The sequence below is a fragment of the Chenopodium album genome, chromosome 9 (genome assembly GCF_948465745.1).
Source record: "Chenopodium album chromosome 9, dcCheAlbu1.1, whole genome shotgun sequence".
Lineage (NCBI taxonomy): Eukaryota > Viridiplantae > Streptophyta > Magnoliopsida > Caryophyllales > Amaranthaceae > Chenopodium > Chenopodium album.
In genome coordinates, this window is record NC_137842.1 from 37498437 (window position 1) to 37520016 (window position 21580).

Genomic DNA, 21580 nt, shown 5'->3' on the forward strand with positions numbered 1-21580 from the left:
CCGTTGTAGTGTAATTCCGTTGAGCTCCATTAAGTGTCTTGGATATATAATAAATCACATGAAGCTTCCTGTCCACTCTTTGACCCAAGACACCTCTTATTGCCGAATCACTTATATCACACATCAACTCAAATGGTAAATCCCATCTTGGAGCTTGAACAATAGGAGTAGAGATTAGAGCTTTCTTAAACTTATTGAATGCCTTCAAACACTTATCATCAAATACAAACTCGGCATCTTTTTGAAGAAGATCATTGAGGGGCTTTACAATGAGGGAAATGTCTTTAACAAATCTTCTATAGAACCCGGCATGGCCCAAAAATGACCTCACACTCTTCACATTGACCGGAGGTGGCAACTTTTCAATAACCTCAATCTTTGTCTTGTCCACCTCTATGCCTTTGGAGAAATTTTTTGCCTGAGAACTATTCCTTCTTCAACCATGAAATGACATTTTTCCCAATTCAACACCAAGTTCACTTTTTCACACCTTTCCAAACACTTTTCAAGATTTTCAAGGCAAGCCTCAAAGGAAACCCCACCTACGGAAAAGTCATCCATAAACACCTCCATCTCCTCTTCCAACATGTCTCCAAAGATACTCATCATACACCGTTGGAAAGTGGCGGGAGCATTGCAAAGCCCGAATGGCATTCTCCTATAGGCAAAGGTACCATAGGGACAAGTAAAAGTAGTTTTATCTTGGTCATTGGGATGAATAGGAATTTGGAAAAATCCCGAATAACCATCAAGAAAACAATAGTACTTGTGCCTTGTTAGTCTTTCAAGAATTTGATCAATGAAAGGAAGGGGGAAATGATCTTTCTTTGTGGATGTGTTTAGACGTCTATAGTCTATACACATCCTCCATACCGTGACCGTCCTCGTTAGAATGAGCTCACCTTTCTCATTCTCAACGACGGTTATACCTCCCTTCTTTGGGACACCGTGAACGGGAGAAACCCAGCTAGAATTAGAAATGGGAAATATATTTCTCGCATCTAAAAGTTTGGTGATCTCCTTATTCACTACCTCTCCCATTTGGGGATGTAGCTTTCGTTGCCTCTCAATAGATGGTAGAGTACCCTCCTCAAGAGTTATGTGATGTGTACACAAAGCGGGGCTTATACCTTTGAGGTTATCAATGGTATATCCCAAAGCACCTTGATGCTTCCTCAAAACATCACATAACTTTTGATCTTGGTGCTCACTCAAAGAAGAGTTAACAATCACGGAGAAAGTAGAGTTGGGTCCTAAAAATTCATACCTAACGTGTGATGGAAGAGGTTTGAGCTCAACCATTCACTCGAGGTAGCAAGAAAAGGTCTACCAAGAATAATGGGAACGGTAGCATCTTCATACATTTCAAGAACTACAAAATCTATCGGAATCACAAACTTTCCTACTCTCAAAGGAACATCCTCAACCTTCCCTTTAGGAATCTTAATTGACCTATCGGCCAATTGTAAGATAATTTTGGAAGGTATAAGTTCCCCTAACTCAAGTCTTTGATAAACCGAATATGGCATTAAGCTAACACTAGCTCCTAAGTCGCATAAAGCATTATCAATTTGCATCTTGTTAATGGCACAAGGGATAGAGAAGTTTTCGGGATCTTTCAACTTGGGTGGCATCTTGTTCATTATAATTGCACTACAATTCTCGGTCAAGTTGACCGTCTCCACCACATCACAAGACATCCTACCACTCAAAATGTCTTTGAGGAATTTTGCATAGTTGGGCATTTGGGTAATAAATTCGGTAAAAGGTAGAGAAGATGAAGTTTCTTAAGAATATTAATGAATCTTCCAAATTGTTCATCCAACTTATGTCTCATGAATTTTTGTGGATATGGAAGCTTGGGTTTCACAATTTGTTTCTCCACTCTCACCACTCTAGGTGTCTCAATCACAACCTCACTCAAAGATGCACCATTTCTCTCATCCTCTACCAAGACCTCCTTAGGGACCTCCTTAGTTCCACTCTTCCTAGGCAAACTCTCCTCAAGAACCTTACCACTTCTTGTAACAATAGCACTCACGGGTCTCTTGGGATCTAAGCCTTGGGAAGGTAAAGAAGAAGGACTAGTATGGTCTTTCAAAGCATTGACAAGTTGAGAAATTTGGTTTTCTAGCATATTATTATGAGTCATTACCTCATTGAATTTCTTGTCACTTACGGCCATGTAAGTGCTCAACAACGTTGTTTGATTTTCAATGATTTCCTCCAAATTAGTTGTAGAAGAAGAGTATTGTGAATAGGAATTATCAACTTGAGTCTTTGGAGCAAATCCGGGTGGAGGGCCTCTTTGAGCATTATTTTTAAATTGCCACTCCCTTGATTGTTCCAATTACCCCTATTTTGATTTTGACCATAACCTTGATTGTGGTTACCACCACCTTGATTATGATTTCCATAACCTTGGTTTTGATTAGGGGTGAACATGGTCTGGTTTGGTGTGGTTTGAGTCTAAACCAAACCAAACCGCAAAATACGATTTGGTCAATTTCCCAAACCAAACCAAACCATATTAGTATTGAAACCAAACCAAACCAAACCATAATAATGCGGTTTGGTGCGGTTTGGTTTGCGGTTTATGATGAGACGCCATTTTTTCCTAAAAGTTGTCAAATATTAATAAATTTATAATAAAGTTCAAATAATTAGTCCAAAGGGATTAAATTCTACTACAAATTTTTAATAAAAATAACAACCAACTAATCAAGTGCTAAGTGCTAACACAATAACACATAATAAAAATAATACATAACAAATTAACAGTGGAAAAAAACATAATACATTTGTCCAAAAAAATAATTCATACTACATTATAGTTATGACCTATTGAATTTTAAGTATTGATATTTGAGATTGAGTATAGAGTATAGTAGTATATTGACCGTATAGTCTTCTAATGATTTTTTATGTTTTTTTTTTATTTTTTAAATTTTTTTATAATATGTAATAACTATTATAATTTATTAAAAAATTATATAAGGCCAGCCGGGCCGTGAGCGCGGTGGGAACGGGCTTCCCAAAAAGCCAGCCCCGGCCAGGGTCAGCTGCAGGTGGCGACGACGTCGAGTTGGCGGCGGAAAAGACTCGGCATTCAGGCGAGCCGCCCGGCGAGGCGAGCAAGAAGCACCTACTGCGAGAGGGGCGCCTCGCGAGCCGGGTATTAAAATGCGGTTTACTGGTTTACGGTTTGGTTTGGTTTATAATTTTTGAAAAACCAAACCAAACCGCAAACCGTATTTCCCAAAAAATCGAAACCAAACCGTATTTTTCCAAACCGTAAACCAAACTAAACCGCTAAAATGCGGTTTGGTCAAGTTTGGTTACGGTCCAGACCAAACTGTGTATAGCCCTAGTTTTGATTACCATAATTTTAGTTTTGATTTTGGCCACTATAACCTCGATTGTTATAGTTACCTCGAGAACCTTGGTTCCTATAACCACCACTTTGGTTATAATTATCAAAATTACCATGGTTTAGGTAATTCCTATTCCATTGACCCCTTTGGTTATAAAATCTTTGCACATTACTATTGTTTGACACATAGTTCACATGTTCACTCTCATTATTATCAAAATTATCATTACTCTCCGGAAAAGCATGAGGGCAATTACTAGAATCATGATCATATGAACCACACACATCACAAAAAAAACAACCACTAGGCATGTTACTAGAAGAAGGAGGGGGATGAGAGTTAGAAAGAGTACCTCTCCCCTTAAATTGGGAGGGAAGATTTGGAGCTTGGGAAGAAGAACTCTCCAATTTTTCCTTGATTGCACTCACTTCCTTCCCCAAGTTTGCCACTTGTGAGGAGAGATTGTTCATTGCATTTAAATGATCAACCGAGTACACCGAAGAGCTACTCTTGGTAGTTGATTCTCTCTCACCATCTTGCCAATCTCTATAGTACCTCACAACATCCTCAATGATGTCCACCACTTCTTCCGTCCTATTAATGATGGGACCTCCGGCTCCTCCATCTAGGCATGACTTGCCTTGGGGACATAGGCCTCCATAGAAAATCTGAATAATTTGATAGGTTCGAATCCCGTGGTGAGGACACTCCCTTTGATACTCCTTATATCTCTCCCATGCTTCATAAAGGCTCTCACTTGGCTTTTGTTTGAAGCCTTGAATCAAAGCTCTTTCCTCCGCCGTTTTCTTTTGTGGATAGAAACGAGTTATAAATTCCTTTGTAACCTTATCCCATGTAGTTAGAGAATTTGGCTTAACCTCCTTGTCTAGCTATTTCAAAGCACGCCTAATGAGAGAAAAGGGAAAGAGCTTGATCGAGGCGGATGAATTCTTGGGAAACTCCGTTCACCTTGATAGTATTGCAATATTTTTCAAATTCCTTGAGATGATTTAGCGGGCTCTCATGCTTGGCTCCTCTAAATTGTCGCCTCTCTATCAAAGTGATCATAGCCGGACAAATTTCAAAATCATTTGCCGGTGTTGTAGGTGGAGCAATTCCACTCTCAAATCTATATGCACCGGGATTCCCCAATTCTTTCAATGCCACAAACCACTCTCGGATTCTCTCCCATTCTTGCTTGTTCCTCTTGTTGCGGTTCTTCCTCACTTGAATTGCTAGAGCTCAAATATTTCCTAGCAACCCTTAGTCTTGTAATAGTCCTCTCAATCTCCAGATCAAATGGCACTAGTGAATGACCACGTGCTCTATGCATACAACTCAAAGGAAATGATAAGTAGCACGACTACAAGTGTAGCCTTAAAGAGGAAAATCTTTTTGTTTTTTTCTTTTTAATGAAATAGAATCAACAACTATAACAAAGCACCAATGTCATTCCCCGGAAATGGCGCCATTTTGACAGGGGTTGAAACTAGGTCATCATCTAATTCTCCCTTGGTCAAACTAAATTTGTAAACGCTTAACATACATCATTCGGTGCCTCTTTCCTATCTTAATGAGGTCTTCAAATTTCCAACTCCAAGTGAGGATGTTCCACTTATTTATCCGGCATTTGAAGCTTTGCAACGTGATAAAAAATATAGTTAGTTCAAGTGGTGAAGCATATCTCTATTGATGATTCATATCTCCCTCAATATTCAAAATCGGCATCAATCATTCATGCGGCTTTGATATATTTTAGCCGACTTCTTACTTATGCCTTTTTCTCCAAGGAGTCCCTCGGTGCTATTTGTCGAGAGGAGTTGAGTTGGTTGTGGCTAGCGGATAAGCCATTTGAGGAAGGGGTGGCGGTCATTGACTTTTGACAAGAGGAAAATGTATGTCGTTATCTACCCTTCCCCCAAGTCAAACTAAATTTGTAAACACCTAACCAACCTTATATGAATATAGGGAAAGTTAAGGGTCGATCCCTAGGGAATGCAATGATGAAAACTAGAGTCTAGGTCAAGCTACCTCGAAGATGGAGTTGAGATTATGGTTGGCACTATGGAAAACTAAAACAAGTCTTATCAAGTAAATCAAAGGTCTAAACACTAGGGATATGGGTTCCACATGCAAGTTCAATGATAATGCTAGTTTAGAGTTCAAACAATTAACTCAAGTATTGCAATGGACAAACAATAGTAGCAATCAAGAGAGTTCAAATGCTATCTCCTATAGGCCAATCTAGGTGTCACTATGAAAGGCAAATCAAGAAGAATCACAAGCAAACCCAATCAATTAGAGCAACTTTGAAATCAATTGTTCATGTCATTAAGAGTTGCAATGCAATCTAGATTAATCTTATAGGTTGATCACTCCTAGTCTAATCAATCACATGCAAAACTATGTCAACCAATTTAATTGCAACAAATCAATCAATCAAAGAGCATCAACTAGCAATTTCATTAATCAAACATGCTTCCCCCTTTCCCTAGCAACTAATCTACTCACTATCATGGTGAAATTCAAAAACAAATAACTAGAAATTGCATTGATCATCATTCTATATCAAAATCAAAGAGAAATCAAAATATTCAACAATATCAAACTCAAATCCAAAGAAAAACAAGCAACAAGCATAAATCAAATAGCAAGTAAGTAAGAGATGAAAGAAGGAAGAGATTCTCACTAATATTGATGATTGAAAATGAAGAGATCCAAACTTGATTGAACAAATGTTGAGTTACAAATCAAAAACAAAGAACTTCTCTCTAACTTCTCTCTAAATTCTCTCTCTAAAACTAAGCTAATGAAATATTATCAAAAAGTTGGTTTTAAAAAGGAATTACAATTCTATTTATAAGTAAAAAAGAAACCGGGAAAATCCCGCGCCCTTTCCCGATGAACCCGCGGCCGCGGAGAAATGGGTACGGAACCCTCCGCGGGCTTTCCGGGCAAGCCCCGCGCCCGCGGCCCAGGATGCCGCGCCCGCGGCCTAGGATGCCGCGCCCGCGGCTAATCCCTTGCTCCCAAAACTCAATCAGGGGGCCGCGGTCTCTCTGAGATGGAGCGCCCTCTCCAGATTTCCCGCGCCCGCGGAGAGCCCGCGGGGCAACCGCAGGAAGCTCCTGCCAAAATCTGGCAATTTGTGCTTCTTGAGCCCGCGCCCGCGGCTCCACTGACCCGCGCCCGCGGCCTCCTGGAAATACCTTGGAGACCTCTCCGAGGCCTCTCCAAGGCCTCTCTAAGCCCTCTCTAGCCAAATGCTTCTTCCTTACTTGGTCATTAAGGTCCCAACTTGATTCCTTTGCAAAGGTGATTCTCCAAATACCTACACAAGCAAACAAAGAAAGGAAATAAAAGGGAAAAAGAGCCAAATAAAAGGAAAACACAAGAAAAACACGAGAACCATAAAGAAAAGAGGAGAAAGAGAAACTAAAGGAAAAAGGACCAAAAATAAGAGAAGAAAGCATGAAAAAGGGAAAGAAATAACCCTAAAAGACTACCCTATGAGTGCCATAAATGACACTCATCAAATTCCCCCAAGCTAGACTTTTGCTCGTCCCGAGCAAAACAAATGCTAAAAAGGAATAAGAAGGGCGTATTCGAAGAAAAAAGAAAAAGAGGGGCGAGAATTTACACTAAGACTCACTGTCGTAGGAATCACGGTTGTTTTTAGCTACAACAAGCCATTTAAACCCCTAGATCGCCCTAGAGGACGAGTGATGCTCTCGTAAGGGTATCCTAAGAGTTTACCCATAACTCTCCACCAAACCCCCAAGAGGCAAACCAGACAAGGAAAAGAAAGAGGAAAAAAGAAACAAAATCTTTACGAAATGGACTTTACAAAGAGACTATAATTCAAATGAATAACAACCTTTCTAAAGTGAATTATGGTATGCACGTTATAAGATATCTAAGGTTGATTGAAACATAAATATGCTAAGCATAGGAACTAGTTATCACATTCCACTTTCATCCCAAACGATCTTACCGCGTTCCCCCTACTAATCTCATGTCTCCCCTTAGTGAGCATCTCATAGATTCCGCGAAGGAACCGGAAAAAGATCAACATTTTGGGCTACTCGACATCTTGATTTCGCATCCCCTTTCCGTAGTCTACAACCTATGATTCCCTCCACCGATGAAATACTCAACTCCTAGGTCCAAAGGTCTTCCCAAAGGTTGTAACGTAAGGCAAGAAGGGTTAAGGTAGGCTAAAATTTAAAATTTGGTGGTTATCCTAAATTGTGAAGCAAAGACCGGCCAAATCTCAACACCAAACTTAAGTAATCACCAAACAAAAACGTATTAACACCCCCAAGCTTATTATTCAAAGCAACAATCTACAATCATTAGAAAAGCGCAAGCGCTTTCCCCCCCAAGCTAAAAGAAACATTAACCTCAATGCATAGAGAGGAGAAAGACACTTGAATTTTTATGGTTTTTCTTCTTTTTTTTTTTTTTTTTTTTTTTTTTTTTTTTTTTTTTTGCATTTTGTCATTTATAAATTTGTTTGTATTTTCTTGAACTCCTTAAAAGCATTAGTCCTTGCCTTTTTTCAATTCGGACGGCTTTTTCAAATATGCATTTATTAACATCCTTGCCTCTTTTACTAAGGACGACTTTTACATAAGCATTTGCCATTATTTACCAAATATAAACAACTCAATTATGTGTACCAATTCGAACCAAATTCCAACTTCATAGACCACAATCACTAAACATTGACCCTTGCTTCACAAAAACCAAAAAGAAGGAGAACGAAACAAAAGGCTCAAGATATCTAATTATGCGGCTTGAAAAGAGGGAAAAAGGTTCAAAGGGGTAACAAGTAGGCAAATGTATCCCAAACCAAAAAAAAGTAAACATAAAGGGACTATCCTAGAAAAATAAAATACCTCCCCGAAAAGTTGCCTTTGTCCTCCCTAGGTAGTCCGGTCACGGTCTTAGGAATCATACGCTAAGATTCTAGATTAGGTTTGCGAAAATCAAGGATCCATGCCGCTCATGCAAGAATTTGATGAAAGCTTGAACAAATATACATCTCACATGGTTGTAGCAAAAACTCACTAAGGTTGTCAAATCAAAGATAGGGAGCAACTACCAACATGCCACAAACGAGTAAAATCCGGTTTCATGATCCCCCTAGTTTTAGACAACTATCTTAGCATGCTTTGTCCTAGAATCAACCAAACGTAATCTTAAACCGTGCATACCATTATTACCTAGGAAGACTATTATTCAAAAGCAAAAGTCCATTGCATACAAGTCCAATTTTCAAAAAGAGAAAGAGTGAAAATAAAGCCTCAAAAAGTTATGCACACAAACAAGAATAAAAGAAAGGGAAAGAAAAGAAAAGAGAAGATGGAAAACTTAGACAAGGACAAGAAAGGGAAAGAGGAGAAGGGCAAAGATGCAATCATAACACGTTTATCCCAATCGACATACAAGCGGTCTAATGGCCACATCGCCAAAGACCCCAAACACACTAGGTGTTAAATTCATACATCCTCGAACCGTTCAACTTCCCCTAAATCTAATCCTAATCTAAGCAACCAAGAAAATATAGAAGTGAAAATAAAGAGGTAAAATAAGAAAGGCCTCACCAAGCTTCCGTGCTAAACTAAAGTACCCAAGGAGTAGGAACGTGCTTCTCCAAAAGGCTCCGCAATCCAAAGCATAGGCTACGAGCAAGGTGAGTTAAAGAAAAAGGCTATATATACAAAATGAAATTGTTAGTAACTTCCAAACAAAAGCAAACGATAAAACACTTAGACACAAGCTATATACAAAAACCTAGAGAAACCATCATCATCAAAATTTTTATTTTTCTCAAGAAACTCCCAAAAACATCATGAAGTGAAACAAAACAACAACAAGCAACAAACCAACGAGACCATTAGCAAAATTCCACCAAAAACCCTATCAAAGACTTCCCACCGAGCCCTAGGTGCCTCCCTCAAACCAACCATAAAACATCCTTTATGACCCTCCCCCCTCACAAAATGAAGGCATCGACCGCGATGCCTACAAACATTCAAAATAGGGAAGGGGGAGAACAAAAAGGGGAACAAACATGCATAAGGGGACTATTGGCCACTAGGGCCGGCACCATCATCACCCGTATCCCAACCTCCGGTGTAACCGGGAGGAAATCCATAGTGACCCTTGAATAGGTCAAGTTGGGATTGGGTCAATTGGTCATAGGGCTCACGCTGAACAAGGGGCTCGGGGTGATGGGGGTGAACATAGTAGTATGCGGGATCACCCCGATAATCACTCCCCCCCGAGACCCTATAATCATAAGGTGGGAAGTCGCGCCTTGGCACATCGGGATCCTCAACCCCGGGCCAATATGGGTACGTAGGGAGGTTGTCACCACCCCATAAAGGTACCGACCCTTGTTGGGGCGGCACATAAGGGTAGTTGACTGGAGGTGTGACCTCCCCCCTACGCACACTAGCGTCATACAAGGCGCTAGTTTGATAAGACAAAGTTTGGTGGTCTGAGTACATACCTTGCATGCTCAATTGCATGCGCTCCATGTTAGCTCTCATGGCCTCCATCTCTCGGAGATAAGCATCTCCTTGGAAATCTTGTTGTTGTTGTTGTCGTTGTTGTCTTCTTTCTCTTCTTCTTCTTTGAGCATCATCATGAAAATGCTCATGTTGTTGTTATTGTGGCGGTTGTTATCGCTCTTCATCATATTCTTCTCCTCCTCCTTCCTCCTCTTCCTCATCATTCTCATCACCCCCATCAATCTCATCATCCTCCTCCATCTCATCATCAATCCTCCCATTGTCCCTAGGGACCATCCAAATGTTTCTAGCCTCACGAAGGATGGAGGTGGCGGCCGGGTTAGGGAGTAGGCAATGGTGGGTATTTCTCACTAGCCAAGAGTAAGTACCAGCTCTCCTAGTGCTAGTTATGAAATGCAAAGTGTTAACTTGTTTCAAACTAATCCACACATCTTCACTCCTTCCAACCGGAGTGCAAGACTTCAAGAACCCCTCTTGCTTAAAATACGACACAAGACGTGTCACCATGCCCCCACAATGAATTTCCCCCGTTTTGACCCCATGCATTATCTCCTTACAACAATTCATGAAGATATAGCCAAAATTAATCCTTGACCCTAACTCCGGCTTGGTAGCCATCCATAACACCATAATCTCCTCCCGAGATAACTTCCCCAAATCTTGCTTATTAAAGACCGAATACCCAAGAATTCTATGAAGGATCCTAAGGGCCGGATGGATAATCTCACTAGCAAGGGACTTCTTCGAATCAAACTCCCTCTTTTTGGCTATGGTTATCCACCAAGAAACCTCATTATACTCAAATTGGACTAGGGAGATAAGGGGCTCGAAGATATCACCATTGGGGTTGAAACCAAGGGCTACATTGAACTCGGCTAGGTTCATGGTGTGTTTGACATTGAAGAGTTGGAAGGAAATAATAAAGTCGGTTTCCCCTACTTTATTGAACTCAAATGTGGAGAAAAACTCAATGGAAGGCTCCAAATAGGTTCTAGGGGAAAACTTTAGAAACTCACCCAAGCTTAGGTCATTTAGAAGGATGTCAAGGTCATTTTCAATTCCTAGCTTGGCCATATCCTCACGAAAGTAATGGCGGGAGGGTCTAAACTTCCGGTCTTTCATTTTGTTATAGATGGGGGTTTGTTTAGACCGGTTCCAAAATTTGAGAGGGGGTAGAGGAGGAGGAGGAGCATCATCTTGTGTTGTGGATTGCGATTGGGGTTGAGGGTTTGAGGGTTGGCCTTGAGAAGATTGGTCGGGGGATTGGTTTGAGCTCTTATTGCTACTTTTGACTATTCTTATCAAATCCATTTTGACAAACTTTTGACAAGATTCACACAATTCACAAGAACAACACAAACTCCCTCAAACAAAACAACTTCCACCAAAATTACTCACAAACCTCCTTACAAATCCAACCAAACCACCACAAACTACAAGGTACCTGTTCCAATCAACACAACAACCAAAATCCAACAACAAACAACAATATCAACAATCATTCATCAATATAATCATGAATCAACAAGAAAAAGTAAAAATCACCCAAATATACCAAATTTCCCATAAATTAACCATAAAACACAAAAATCATGCTCAAAATCTAGGTAAACAAACCAATGTAAAGAAATCAATTGAAATTGACAAAAATATTACAAAGGTTAGAAGTATACCAAGATTGGAGACTCAAATTAAACTCAAAGCACTTCAAAGACCCGAAATTTCCCGAAAAACCACGAGAAAGAAGAGTAGGAGTGTTGAAAATGGAGGAATATGGAAGAATTTGTGAAAATTGTAGGCAAAAGTTGAAGAAATAGGTGAGAAATTGATGTTTTGGGGTTAGGGTTTGAGAGGAGGTAGAGAGACAAAGGGGAAAAAAATAAGGAGAAGAAGAGAAAATAAGAGAAGAGAGAGAGAGAGAAGAGGGGCGCGCCCGGGTAATAAACCCAGATTGCCGCGCCCTCTCCCGATACTCCCGCGCCCGCGGCAAATCTCCCGCGCTCGCGGAGAGACCGCGGGGCAACCGCGGGGAGTTCCTGGAAATTTTGGGATTTTTATACCTGACGGGGGGCCCCGCCCTCTCCAAAAATTCCGCGCCCTCTCCAAAACCTCCCGCGCCCGCGGAGAGACCGCGGGGCAACCGCGGGAAGTCCCTGGAATGGATTTCCAAATTTGCTCGAATTGAGGCCCGCGCCCTCTCCAATCATGACGCGCCCTCTCCAAAACCTCCCGCACCCGCGGAGAGACCGCGGGGCAACCGCAGGAAGTCCCTGGAATGAAATTCAATTTTGCTTGATATGAGGGCCGCGCCCTCTCCAAATCTTCCGAGGTCTCTCCAAAAGGCAACCGCGGGAAGTCCCTGGAATGATATGCTTCAAAAAGGTGAAGAGGCCCCCGAGGTCTCTCCAAGCCCTCGGGGAGCCATCTCCCCTGCGCTCTAAACTCTTCATCAAACCCCGTCTTTCCAACAAGTGATGATAATAGGCGACCTACAAAACAAACACAAAACCAACTCAAAATAAAATCAAAAACCAATCAAGGAAAAATAAAAGAAAAGAAAGGAAAGAGAATCCGGGTTGCCTCCCGTAAGCGCTTTTGGTTAACGTCGTTAGCTCGACGTGCACCACCATCTCAAGGTGGCTTAAAAAGAATCATTTTGTGAACAAGTCCAACAAACACTCCATCATAGTACTTCTTGAGCCGATGACCATTAACCTTAAATGAAGATGAGGAGTTCAAAGGAGAAATCTCCACGGCACCATTATCAAAAACATCTTTCACCAAGAATGGTCCACTCCATCTTGACATGAGCTTTCCGGGGAACAACTTTATCCTTGAATTGTAGAGGAGGACTTTGTCACCTACACAAAACTCCTTTTTCTCAATTAACTTGTCATGAACCTCTTTGGAGCGAGCTTTGTAGGTGCTAGCACAATCGTAAGCATCAAGTCGAAGTTCCTCTAGCTCATGAAGATCCAACCACCTCTTCTCCCCCGCACTAGCTAAGTCAAAATTTATCTTCTTGATGGCCCACAAGGCACGATGTTCAAGCTATACCGGGAGATGGCATGATTTGCCATAGACAAGGCGATATGGAGTGGTACCAATAGGTGTCTTAAAATCCGTCCTATAATCCCAAAGAGAATCATCTAACTTGTTCGACCAATCCTTTCTATTCCTTGCAACCGTCTCCTCAAGAATGAGCTTTATTTGACGATTGGAGACCTCGACTTGGCCACTCGATTGAGGATGATATGGAAGGCCGAACCGTTGATGCACTCCATGTTTTGTCAACATCTTTTGGAAGGCGTTGTGAACAAAATGAGATCCGTTATCGCTTATCACAGTCTTAGGCACGCCAAACCTTGGGAAGATGATTTTGTTGAACAACTTCAACACTACTTTGTGGTCATTAGTAGGGGAGGCAATGGCCTCAACCCATTTAGAAACATAGTCCACAGCCACAAGTAATCCCCCAAACATCGAACACCTCTTACTCAAGAATGGGCTGTTGAGGCATCTCATTCCTCTTGGAGATATTCCCAACCCTTTGACATCGGTCGCATGACTTCACAAAGCCCCATGAGTCCTTGAAGAGATGCGGCCACCACAAACCACATTGAAGAACCTTGGTAGCGGTCTTGGAAACACCCATATGCCCACCACTAGGGTCCGAGTGGCACATCCTTAAAACACTAGGCACCTCTTCATTTGGAACACAACGCCTAAGTAAGCCATCAACCCCTCGTTTGTATAAGATCGGATCATCCCACAAGTAATGTCTTGCCTCCCTTTTGATTTTCTTCCTTTGGTTCTTTGAGAAGGAGGGTGGAAACTCCCCACATGCTAGAAAATTCACCAAGTCGGCATACCATGGGAGTTCCTTCACCTCTATGGCATATAAGAAGTCATCAAGCATTTTATCCTCAATTGGTGAACCATCATCATGAATTTGATCACCCTCAAGGCGAGAAAGATGGTCCGCCACAACATTCTCCGCACCCTTCTTGTCCCTAATCTCAATCTCAAAAGTTTGCAATTCAAGCACCCATCGAATCAACCTAGGCTTGGACTCTTTCTTGGCAAAGAGATACTTGAGGGCCGCATGATCCGTGAGAACTATGGTCTTGGAACCCAACAAGTAACAACGGAATTTCTCAAAAGAGTGCGCAACTGCTAAAAATTCCTTTTCCGTTGTTGTGTAGTTCTTTTGAGCCCCATTGAGTGTCTTAGACATATAGTAAATCACATGAAGCTTCTTGTCTACACATTGTCCCAAAACACCTCCAATCGCCCAATCACTAGCATCACACATCAATTCAAAAGGAAGATCCCACCTTGGGGCTTGAACAATAGGAGTGGAGATTAGGGCCTTCTTCAATCTATCAAATGCCTTCAAGCATTTGTCATCAAAAATGAACTCAACATCCTTTTGAAGAAGGTCATTTAGGGGCTTAGCAATAAGTGAAAAATCCTTGATGAATCTCCTATAGAAACCCGCATGACCAAGGAACGATCTCACACCCTTGACATTCACCGGAGGTGGAAGTTTCTCAATCACTTCTATTTTTGCCTTATCCACCTCAATGCCTCTATTTGAAATCTTGTGCCCAAGCACTATACCTTCCTCCACCATGAAGTGACAATTCTCCCAATTCAAAACAAGATTGACCTTAACACATCTTTCCAAACACTTCTCAAGGTTCACAAGGCACTCCTCAAATGAAACACCCCCCACCGAAAAGTCATCCATGAAGACCTCCATTTCCTCCTCCAACATATCCCCAAAAATACTCATCATGCACCTTTGGAATGTAGTGGGTGCATTGCATAACCCAAAGGGAATTCTTTGATAGGCAAAGGTCCCTTAAGGACATGTGAAGGTAGTTTTCTCTTGATCATCGGGGTGGATGGGGATTTGGAAGAATCCCGAATATCCATCGAGGAAACAATAAAACTTGTGCCTTGTTAGTCTTTCAAGCATTTGATCAATAAATGGAAGAGGGAAGTGATCCTTCTTGGTGGATGTGTTTAGACGTCTATAGTCTATACACATCCGCCAACCCGTGACCGTCCTAGTTGGAATGAGCTCACCCTTCTCATTCTCAACCACGGTCATGCCCCTCTTCTTTGGAACGACATGCACGGGGGAAACCCACCTTGAGCTAGAGATGGGGAATATGATTCCCGCATCCAATAGCTTGGTGATCTCCTTCTTTACTACCTCTCCCATTTGGGGATGTAGTTTTCTTTGTCGTTCGATAGAAGGAAGGGCGCCTTCCTCAAGTGTTATGTGGTGTTGGCACAAGGCGGGGCTTATACCTTTAAGATCATCAATTGTGTATCCCAAAGCACTTTGGTGCTTTCTCAAAACACCACATAACGCTTGAGCTTGGCTCACGCTCAAGGATGCACTAACTATCACGGGGTAAGTGGAATGAGGGCCCAATAACTCATACCTAAGGTGTGATGGTAGAGGTTTGAGCTCTACCATAGGCACACCATTACCTTCCTTTGATGTGGCCGCTTGCAAAGCTTCTTGGCTTGAGATTTTTAAGCACATTTGCTCATCCACTTCCTCCATGCTTCCATTAAGAAATTCTTCATAGAATGCCACTTCCTTGCATGGTGTACCTACTTTGTCCTTGTTCAACAAAACATTCTCAAGAGCATCGTTAGAGGTGAGCAAGTGCTCATGCATGGAAGACACAACATGATCAAGTGAATCAATCATCATGCAATTTTCTAGAGAAGAAGATGGATACTTCATGCTTTCATTCAAATCAAATTCAATGACCTCATCTCCTACCTTAAGGGAAATCTTTGCACTCCTCACATCAATCATAGCACCCGAGGTAGCAAGAAAGGGTCTACCTAAAATGATTGGAATGGTAGAATCTTCATCCATTTCAAGCACAATAAAATCCACTGGGAACACAAACTTCCCAACCCTCAATGGAACATCTTCTACCTTACCTTCTGGAAACTTGATTGACCTATCGGCTAATTGCAAGGTAATGTTAGAAGGTAAGAGTTCCCCTAGTTCAAGCCTTTGATAAACCGAATATGCCTTTATGCTCACACTAGCTCCCAAGTCACATAAGGCATTATCAATTTGCATCTTGTTAATGGCACAAGGAATGGAGAAGTTTCCGGGGTCTTTAAATTTGGGTGGCATTTTGTTCATGATGATAGCACTACAATTTTCGGTCAAGTTGATAGTCTCCAAAACCTCACAAGTCCTTTTCCCACTAAAAATGTCCTTGAGGAATTTGGCATTTTGTTGATCACATCGGTAAAAGGTAGAGAAAGATGAAGTTGTTTTAGCATATCAATGAATCTCCCAAATTGTTCATCCAATTTGTGTCTCATGAATTTTTGTGGGTAAGGGAGCTTGGGTTTCACAATTTCTTTCTCTACTCTCACCTCTCTAGGTGTCTCAAACCACAACCTCATCCAATGATGCCCTATCCCCCTCATTCTCAACCAAGGCTTCCTTAGGAATCTCCTTATCTTTACCCTTCCTAAGAAATCTCTCCTTAAGAACCTTACCACTCCTTGTAACAATAGTATTCACGTGTTTCTTGGGATCAAGACCTTTTGAAGGTAAAGAAGAAGGGCTTGCATGATCTTTCAAAGCATTAGCAAGTTGAGAAATTTGGTTTTCAAGCATTTTATTGTGGGTCATCATTTCATTGAACTTTTTATCACTAACGGCCATGTATGTGTTCAACAACTTGGTTTGATTCTCAATTATTTCTTCCAAATTGGTACTAGGTGAAGAAGGTTGTGAATAGGAATTTTCTCCTTGAGTCCTTGGAACAAATCCGGGTGGGGGACCTCTTTGAGCATTATTTTGAAAATTGCCCCTCCCTTGATTGTTCCAAGTACCCCTATTTTGATTTTGACCATAACCTTGATTATGGTTACCACCACCTTGATTATGGTTACCACTACCTTGGTTGTGATTTCCATAACCTTGGTTTTGATTACCATAATTTTGGCTTTGATTTTGGCCATTATAACCTTGGTTATTATAGCTAACACGAGAACCTTGGTTCCCTTGGTTTCTATAACCACCACTTTGGTTATAGTTGTCAAAATTGCCTTGATTTTGGTAATTCCTATTCCATTGACCTCTTTGATTATCAAACCTTTGAGCATTATTATTTGACACATAATTCACATGCTCACTCTCATTGTTATCAAACTCATCAACACATTCATTAGGACAATTACTAGAGTCATGATCATACGATCCACATGCATCACAAAACAAACAACCCATAGGCATATTATGTGAAGAGGGAGGGGGTTGAGAGTTAGAAAGAGTACCTCTCCCCTTAAATTGGGAGGGAAAATTCGAAGCTTGGGAAGAAGAAGAAGCGCTCTCCAACTTGGCTTTGATTGCGGTCATCTCCTTTCCCAAGTTTGTCATTTGGGAGGAAAGGTTGTTGATCGCATTTAGATGGTCCACCGAGTACAATGAAGATTGCTTGCTTGAAGAGTCTCTCTCCCCATCTTGCCAATCTCTATAGTACGTCACCACGTCCTCAATAATGTCCACCACTTCTTCTTCGGTCTTGTTCATGATAGGACCCCCGACCCCCCCATCAAGGCATGACTTGCCTTGGGGACTTAAACCGCCATAGAAGATTTGGACCACTTGGTATGTTGGGATTCCGTGGTGAGGGCACTCCCTTTGATACTCTTTGTATCTCTCCCATGCTTCGTAAAGGCTTTCATTTGGCCTTTGCTTGAACCCTTGAATCAAGGCTCTTGCCTCCGCCGTCTTCTTTTGAGGGTAGAAGCGGGACAAGAAGGCCTTTGTAACATCATCCCATGTTCTCAAGGAGTTGGGCTTCACTTCTTTATCTAGCCACTCTAAGGATCTTCCTATGAGAGAGAAGGGGAACAACTTGAGGCGTATGAACTCTTGAGAAACTCCGTTGACTTTGATGGTGTTGCAATATTTTTCAAATTCTTTAAGATGGTTCAACGGGCTCTCATTCTTAGCCCCACTATATTGCCTCCTCTCAATTAAGGTGATCATGGCCAGCCGAATCTCGAAATCATTTGCCAGTGTTGTAGGCGGAGCTATGCCGCTCTCAAACCTATAAGCACCGGGTATTCCTAGCTCCTTTAAGGCCACTCTCGGATTTTCTCCCATGCCTTGCTCTTCTTCAATCTCTTCTTCACTTGAATAACTATACCCCAAGGATCGATTAGCTATTCTTCTCCTTGAGAGAGTCCTTTCGATCTCCGGGTCAAAAGGCACAATGGATCGATCACGAGCTCTATGCATGTAAAACTCAAAGAAAATATTAGTAGCACGGCTACAAGTGTAGCCTAAAGAAACAAAATCTTTTTGTATTTTTCAATTAAAATGAAGTAGACTCAACAACAAAAGCTAAGCACCAATAGCACTCTCCGGCAACGGCGCCATTTTGACAAGAGGAAAATGTATGTCGTTATCTACCCTTCCCCCAAGTCAAACTAAATTTGTAAACACCTAACCAACCTTATATGAATATAGGGTAAGTTAAGGGTCGATCCCTAGGGAATGCAATGATGAAAACTAGAGTCTAGGTCAAGCTACCTCGAAGATGGAGTTGAGATTATGGTTGGCACTATGGAAAACTAAAACAAGTCTAATCAAGTAAATCAAAGGTCTAAACACTAGGGATATGGGTTCCACATGCAAGTTCAATGATAATGCTAGTTTAGAGCTCAAACAATTAATTCAAGTATTGCAATGGACAAACAATAGTAGCAATCAAGAGAGTTCAAATGCTATCTCCTATAGGCCAATCTAGGTGTCACTATGAAAGGCAAATCAAGAAGAATCACTAGCAAACCCAATCAATTAGAGCAACTTTAAAATCAATTGTTCATGTCATTAAGAGTTGCAATGCAATCTAGATTAATCTTATAGGTTGATCACTCCTAGTCTAATCAATCACATGCAAAACTATGTCAACCAATTTAATTGCAACAAATCAATCAATCAAAGAGCATCAACTAGAAATTTCATTAATCAAACATGCTTCCCCCTTTCCCTAGAAACTAATCTACTCACTAATCATGGTGAAATTCAAAAACAAATAACTAGAAATTGCATTGATCATCATTCTATATCAAAATCTAAGAGAAATCAAAATATTCTACAATATCAAACTCAAATCCAAAGAAAAACAAGCAACAAGCATAAATCAAATAGCAAGTAAGTAAGAGATGAAAGAAGGAAGAGATTCTCACTAATATTGATGATTGAAAATGAAGAGATCCAAACTTGATTGAACAAATGTTGAGTTACAAATCCAAAACCAAGAACTTCTCTCTAACTTCTCTCTAAATTCTCTCTCTAAAACTAAGCTAATGAAATATTATCAAAAAGTTGGTTTTAAAAAGGAATTACAATTCTATTTATAAGTAAAAAAGAAACCGGCATATCCCACGCCCTCTCCTGATGAACCTGCGGCCGCGGAGAAATGGGTACGGAACCCTCCGCGGGCTTTCCGGGCAAGCCCCGCGCCCGCGGCCCAAGATGTCGCGCCCGCGGCTAATCCCCTGCTCCCAAAACTTAATCAGGGGGCCGCGGTCTCTCTGAGATGGAGCGCCCTCTCCAGATTTCCCGCGCCCGCGGAGAGCCCGCGGGGCAACCGCGGGAAGCTCCTGCCAAAATCTGGCAATTTGTGCTTCTTAAGCCCGCGCCCGCGGCTCCACTGACCCGTGCCCGTGGCCTGCTGGAAATACCTTGGAGACCTCTCCGAGGCCTCTCCAAGGCCTCTCTAAGCCCTCTCTAGCCAAATGCTTCTTCCTTACTTGGTCATTAAGGTTCCAACTTAATTCCTTTGCAAAGGTGATTCTCCAAATACCTACACAATCAAACAAAGAAAGGAAATAAAAGGGAAAAAGAGCCAAATAAAAGGAAAACACGAGAAAAACACGAGAACCATAAAGAAAAGAGGAGAAAGAGAAACTAAAGGAAAAAGGACCAAAAATAAGAGAAGAAAGCATGAAAAAGGGAAAGAAATAACCTTAAAAGACTACCCTATGAGTGCCATAAATGACACTCATCAACTTTGCTTCGCATTTGCTTGATTGTTTGATCGATACCAAAGACGGTATTTTCCTCTCTGGAAGTATCCAACTAGGGGGTATTATTACCATCTTGATTCTATCCCTCAACAAGAGGTATGAAGCAATGCTCGAGTCACTTGTCCCGGTCCATGATTAAAGGGAGAAAGCCCCTTACCACTTCTTAAGCATTTATGCCATGATAAATCAATGATTTCTGGAGCGCACTACTAAAGCAAACTTGTACATTAGGAAAGCTACAAAGACAACGGATTGGTGGCCCGTCCCTCACCCCGAGGCTATGGTTAGATGTGTGGACACCCCTCTTCCATAGAGACCTAACAAAGTGCCGATCGATTATACCTTCTTTCCGAGGTTATACACTTCTGATACGGCTTCACAAAAGCTTTTTTGAATAGCTCCTCGTTCTTCCTCTCGAACCAGACCGCTCTCTTCTTTATCAATGAGATCTCTTTCGGATCGGCCAGGAGCAATCCATCCTTTAGATAGGAAATGATTCCGTCCATCCAAGTAGAGCTTCTGTCAATAATTTATACTGGCTCGGCATCAATACTCCTCTGTTCTTTTACTTCCCAAAATACTAAATTGGGAGTATCACACGATGCCGAGGATGCTAACTTAGGGAGGGCATCTGCTTAATGATTTTTCGAACGGGGGACATGCTGCACAGCGAAATGCTCTAGGCCCTCGGCCTCTTTTTTTTAACCATCTACAGATATTTTAGCATGCTCGGCTCCCTGGCATCAAAGTCACCATTCACTTGGCTGACTATCTGCGGAGAATCCGAACTAACATCAATCTTAACTGCCCTTGCCGCCTTACACATTCTAAGGCCGGCCAGTAAGGCTTCGTACTCGGCCTCGCTGTTGGAGGCTTGGAATTGAAATCTCATTGAATACTCAAATTTGTCCCCTTCAAGAGACTGACATATGATTCCAGCACCACATCCGGACGCTGTTGCGCTTCCATCCACATAAACCTTCCATATTTGATCTCGTACTGACTGCAATTCCGGCCTAGTCATTTCAGCCAAAAAATCCGCAAAAGATTTCCCCTTGATCGCTTTTCTAGGCTTGAATGTTATATCGAAACCCCTGAGATCTAGAGCCCACTTTAGCATGCGGCCACTGGCTTCCAAAGTTGCAAATGACGTCTTCAGTGGCTGATATTTGTAAACCACAATAGAATAGGCTAGAAAATACGGCCGAAGCTTCTTTGATGCCATAAATAGGGCAAGGCCAAACTTCTCTATGGGTGGATACCTAATCTTTGAATTTCGTGTTACGTAACTGATGAAATAGACTAGTTCTGATGGTCGTCCCTTTCCACAAGGAGGACAAAACTTACGGAATAGTTTGATATTCCAAGATACATATATAACTTTTCATCAGTGAGTGGACTGACGAGCCAAGGTAGAGTATGCTTTTTAGCCGGACGAAGGCCTCCTCGGCTTCCTATGTCCACTCAAAAATTGGTTTTTTCTTGATATTCTGGAAAAGTATCGGCACTTATCCCCTGATTTTTACAAGAGTTCTCCGAGTACGGCTAAACAGCCCGTCAATC

The 21580-nt window shown here is 41.6% G+C and overlaps 2 pseudogenes; both read left to right on the top strand.

Annotated features, from left to right (window-relative positions):
• The first annotated feature begins 4064 nt into the window (after nt 1-4064).
• LOC145561060 (small nucleolar RNA R71) lies at nt 4065-4163 on the top strand (annotated as a pseudogene).
• A 13432-nt stretch (nt 4164-17595) lies between these two features.
• On the top strand, nt 17596-17694 carry LOC145561166 (small nucleolar RNA R71; annotated as a pseudogene).
• The last annotated feature ends 3886 nt before the right edge of the window (nt 17695-21580 follow it).